The sequence below is a fragment of the Octopus sinensis genome, linkage group LG8, assembly GCF_006345805.1.
Source record: "Octopus sinensis linkage group LG8, ASM634580v1, whole genome shotgun sequence".
NCBI classification, from domain to species: domain Eukaryota; kingdom Metazoa; phylum Mollusca; class Cephalopoda; order Octopoda; family Octopodidae; genus Octopus; species Octopus sinensis.
In genome coordinates, this window is record NC_043004.1 from 19,290,457 (window position 1) to 19,296,647 (window position 6,191).

A 6,191-nucleotide genomic window follows, 5' to 3' on the forward strand; every position below is an offset into this window, starting at 1 on the left:
TAATAAACCAACACTTGTCTCCAATGTAATGAACCCGTTCACAGTCGTTTAAACGTCGGAATGACTGAATGCCTATTCGCGCTTTAAGTTAAGACCTCAATATTGCTTTGATCCTTTCTAGGTCGATGGAAAAAGTGCCTGGAGTCTCCCCCTGCTCTCTTACTTTCTTTATTTCTCTCTCTCTCCCCCTCTCTCTCTCTCTTTTTCTCTCGGTCTACCTGAATCGGCTACTTTGTATCGTAAACTGTGTCACGGGAGACTACACACAGTATCTCTTCTTCAGAAATGGGGAACGATTCAATAATGTGGTTACTGTAATAGTAGAACATAGAAAGTAAATATAACACGTTGTGAAGGGCCTCTCACTGTACTGAACGTTCTTTCCAAGGCACTGATATTTTTTCTCAAGAAAAGCATAGCGAATGAGCACCATATTTCGTAAATTTATTTCCAAAATAGCGCTTGCCTTATGTATGACATAAATACTGTTTTTTTGTAAAGTGGAGGAAAAATTAATTTATAGATGTTACTGAAAATGTTTAGTTATATCAGACTTCTGGATTTATCATCCCGGAGTTCTTCTTCTTCTTCTTCTTCTTCTTCTTCTTCTTCTTCTTCTTCTTCTTCTTCGTTTCATTATGCGTGAGAAATGGTCTTTTGTTAGATAATCGCATAATTTTGATCTATTCATAAACTATATAAGATATTTTAGGCTATATCTAGACTTTTGTCTAGCTAATTAAATGAAGGTAATGATGATATGATTTTTATTAAGCTAATAACATTTCGTTTCTGTTGTGGGCATGTGATCTATAAATACATGACAATAATACATTCGCAATTTCAGAATGACAAAAAGTCGCCGGTGCTTATTCACTCATTCGTCAGAAACTTTAGAAAAATGAGGAAATAGAGAGAGACGTGATTTTTTAAAGCAATCTCAGGATAACAAAGCGTTAGCTAGAGACATTAACATATTTTCTATAGTTAGTAAAGTTAGTTTCCTATCTAAACACTTAATCTTCAGTCCAGTTTGGGCGAAATTTGTTGAGTTACTTTTCGGACATTCTGAAGAAAGTATTATATTCTAGACGATAGCTTCAAAAGTTTTTTGTTTTCTTTCTGTTTGTTGCTTTTTTTTTTACTGCGAGTAATAGTTATGACAATGAGAAATTGATTCAAAAGAAAGATGTATTTGTGTGAGGAGAACTAAAACACCAGAAAAAGAAAGAAATATTGATTTCAAATACCGACACAATCCCAGCAGTTTCGCGGGTAGATATAAGTCGATTAAAACGACCCCAGTGCTCAACAGGTACTTTTTTTATCGACCCAAAGTGATGAAAGGCACAGTCAACCTTGACAGAATTTGAATTCAGAACGTGAAGACGGATGAAACGCAAATAAGCATTTTACCACATAAATAGAAAGATATATTGAAGGAAAGAATGACAGCCACATATCTTTACGATATAATGGAAAAGTATGTTAAGCATTTTTCTAAATTTCAAGGATCTACAAATTCCAACATAACTCACGCTTCAGGAATCTTTAAAGAGGTAGGAAATAAATAATTTTCCTGTGAGACAATATCATATCGTTTCACGGGATTCTCAGTCCGAGAGGCCAAACTCACTTGTGCAAAGCCCCACATAAAAAATAGAAACTTCTTAGTTCCACACTGCTGCCTAGAGTAGTGAATAATACCACCATTTGATGCCTGGTTTAAATAAGGTGGGCATAGTCATTGAAAGATAAGTACCTTTGCCATGCACAACCGGGAATATATAAAGTCAACAAAGAGCGTCAGTGTCAACGTTCGACTGCCTAGAAATAGCAGCCAAATTATTCACTCACACAAACCACCTTAAGAACGTGAACAACATATAAGTAGTGCAGACCTAAGTAATAGTTTTGCGCCTTGAAATTAATAATCGTTTCACTGTTAACCTCTTTAATATAAGAATAGCAATTACAAATGAAAACGTTATTTTAGCCTTAGATGTTCTGAAGTGCCGCACAATTTATGTGATACACATTTCAATAAATAGGTTTTCGCAATAAATACTATGGTTAGTTTCAGAGGCTCCGGCCACATTTGGATTTAGTAGTGTTTAGGATATGAGTCACGAATCCATCGTAACGGTCCAGGCAGTATTAATACAACACTGCCGCAGTCAAATAACTGAAACAAGTAAAAGATAAACGGTAAAATAGAATTTTTCAGCAAGAACTTAATAGTGAGGAGACGAGTTAGTGCAGGCATTAAGATATAGTTGTTATTTCCAGATGGTAATAATTCGATCGTGGGGTAAATTTACAGTAAAAAGAGTTGTGCAGTTAATATATATACTGCTCAGTTTATAGTTTAATATCTTTTCCATTCAACCACACCAAAAAATAGAAATATATATTTATATAGAACATATTAATAATACACGAACTAGATAAATCTACAAACTGTTATCTATTCGCAAACATGCAGTTGTTCTCCGTAGAAAATGAATTGGATTTCTATATACTTCTCTTTCCCCAGAACACATTGCCTGCATTATCCATGGTTGAGGCTTTTAAATATAGTTTTATCAACCTTATACATATTTCAGAAACAATTATTTCAGTAACATCATTTCATAATTATCATTCTGATGCATCCTTTATTCTGGAAATGGATATTTCTTATTTCTAACATAAATAGATGTATCTTCGATGAAGTCAAGAAAATTGAAACGCCATTTTCTTTTAATCTGAAGCTGACTTCTTTTTTCTTTCTCTTTTTTTTTTTGGATATCAATGAAGACATTGTTTTATTAATCCCTCTTATTTCACAAGTGGTTTAGTAATAATGATTTATTACATAAATAGCTGTTGGTTTTGGTAACAATGGACTTGATTAAATTAACTAGGCACTACTTCATTAACCCTGCTTGGAGGGATTTGAATTGAGAAAGTAATGACAGGAAAATACCACAAGACCTTATGGCTAGCACTCTACTGAACCTAAATATCAAAATTTATTTAAACAGGCGTCCGACAATTCTGTAACTTCTTTAACATCATCTCATCAAGATAATCTGAAAACAAGGACAACAACAAGTATTATTATTTCAAAATTTGGCACAAGGTCAGAAAATTTAGAGGTAGAGGTAAGTCGAGTTCATCGACCCAAAGCCCTTTATTTTATTGACCCTAAAAGGATGAAAGCAAAGTTGACCACGGCGGGATTTGAGCCAAGTACTTAAAGAATCATGGAAAATACCGCTGAGTATTTTGTCCGATGCGCTAATGATTCCAACAGCTCACACCCAAACAATAACAACAACAGTAATAATGATACTTTCTTCAGCATGTGACTGAAAGAATTCAAAGTATTTAAACTCATAAATGGCTTCGAAAATCAATTGAAACCTACAAAATATCATATTTCTTTGCTGACATTCAAGTCTATCAACAGAAAATTATTCTCGTTCGAGAAAAACAGCTATAAAGGGCTTCTCATAAAACTCGGATAGAATTCCAAAATAATGAGAACTGGAAATTTTGTTTTCAATGAATTTGTGACGATTAACTTATAAATGTAGCGGAAAATCTCCATCACATGTAAATACTAAATGCTAAATGTTCTCATATTCTTCACAACTACTCTCCCGAATATTGAAAGTATATTTCTAAGTGCAGGCATGGTTGTGTGGTAAGAAACTTACTTCCTAACCACATGATCCCGGATTTAGTCTCACTTCGCGGCACCTTGGGTAAGTATCTTCTACTATAGCCTTGGAGCAATCGAAGCCTTTGAATACATTTGGTAGACGGAAAGTGAAAGAAGCCCGTCGTACATATATATAAATGGGTCTTTTTGAGTCTATGCTTACCCCCACATCACCGCTTGACAACCGGTATTGGTGTATTTGGGTCCCCGTAAACCGTAAACACACCAGAAGTAACAGATAAAATAAAAACGAGGCTTAAAATAAAAAATAAGTTCCGGTGTTGATTCATTCGACTAAAATTCCCGCAAGCCGCAGTCAAATAACTGAAACAAGTAAAAGATAAACGATAAAATAGAATTCCTCAGCTTAATAATGAAGAGTCGAGTTAGTGCAGCATTAAGATATAGACTATTTGCTTGTGCTCATAATAAGTCGAAAGTGACTTCAAACAGGAATGGAACACAGCCAAACAGCCATGACCTTCACATGATGTGAGGTTCTAGTGCCATTGATAAGTTAATGATAAGCTTGAATAACTGTAAACCAGTGTCATATACATTTATATAATAATATTAAGGAATGGCCTTAATAGGCCATTCAACTCACTAAAACGAGCAGCTAAACTCAAACCGCTAAATAGTAGTAATTCAGAAATCAAAGGAAAGTTAAAAACATTTACCCTAATCATCTTTGGACTATGCATAGTTTCGACGTACTTTTTGGTAAACCAGCCTAATTAAATTAAATTTAATTTAATCAAGTCAATTTACCACTGGCCCGTCTCATCGGCAAAGAAGCCAGGAGGAATAAATATTCCACGAGGCAACAGCATCGATGCCTTGGGAATATATACTCTAAATTTTCAAAATCTACCGTCATCGCGCCAACTTATCAGCAGCAAATATAAACTGCTGATTTAATTTCAGAATTAGCCAAAAATCATTAATTAATCAATGTAAGCCAAAACTATCTGGATGAAATCCACTCAATCACACGCCAGATTTTACCATAACGATAAATACGCGTGTGGTTCAATGATTACATCCGACGTTATAATTCAAATGCCCCAACTAACAGCGCGCCAAACTTTCACGGAAAGTATTTTATATGCAGTATTTGTTTTCCGTGAAGTTTGGCGCGTGTTAGTTGGGGCATTTGAATTATAACGTCGGATGTAATCAATTGAACCACACGCGTATTTATCGTTATGGTAAAATCTGGCGTGTGATTGAGTGGATTTCATCCAGATAGTTTTGGCTGACGAGCTACAAGTGGATTTTTTTGTAAGTAAAATTACATTTAATTCATTAATAGCGAAACAATTGTCCCAAAATAATCTGTATTTTTGTTATTTTTTATTTGCCCTGTCCGTGTGAGCTAACAATCGTACTGACTTTCATGGGAAACATGTATTTTGTGGTTGAAACCTTTGGATTAACTGGTGCTAGAGTGAGCCATATAGTGACCACTCTCTTATATTTATTTTATATTATATTATTTATATATATATATATATTATATATATATATATATATATACATACGGCAGTATATGGCAGTATATGGGATAGGTACTATCCCTTACTTGGTTTCTCAAGCTCTAACTCACACAGAAATATATATATACATATACACACACACATATATATATATAATATATATCATACATACATAATATGTGTGCGTGTGTGTGTATGTATATACAGGATGGCCGCTAGAAAACCGGAAAATTTTGAAGGCAAAATTAACAAGCTGTTATATGGTTGTGAAACTGGAACTATGTATAGTCGAGACGTCAAACATGTCATACGCTTTCATCAACTGAAAGTCCGCTCTCTCTTGAACATCAAGTGGTTGAACTATGTCTTCAATAACTCTGCGAAAGAAAGAACGAATAGCCAGAGCTATTCAAACATCACTTTCGATGGGCTGACCATGTTACAAGGATGAACAATGAAACCTCGTCAGCGAACTGACAATCGGTAGAAGACAAAGAGGAGCTCCACTTTGATGCTATAAAGATCTACTAAAGTAAATTCTGAAGCAGACCAGCTTTTCAGACGACCGTAACCAACTACCGACAAAGAATATAAAAAAGAGGAGGAGAGGCAACGGCAACGGAAAGTAGAGACTGCAGCAACGAAGACCGACTCTGATATTCATACGTGGTCAATGCAATCGCGCATTCTGCGCGCTGATTGGCCTCGTTAGCCATATTCATCACCGGCATGAATGGTCCAATATTCGTCCAGGGGTAGAAATAACTCCTCGGATTCGAGGGTCGAGTCGACGACACACCACACACACACAGACAGACAGACAGACATACAGACAGACAGACAGATAGATAGATAGATAGATAGATAGATAGATAGATAGATAGATAGATAGATAGATAGATAGATAGATAGATAGATAGATAGATAGATAGATAGATAGACAGACATGCATATACATATGTATGTATGCACGTGTGTTTGTG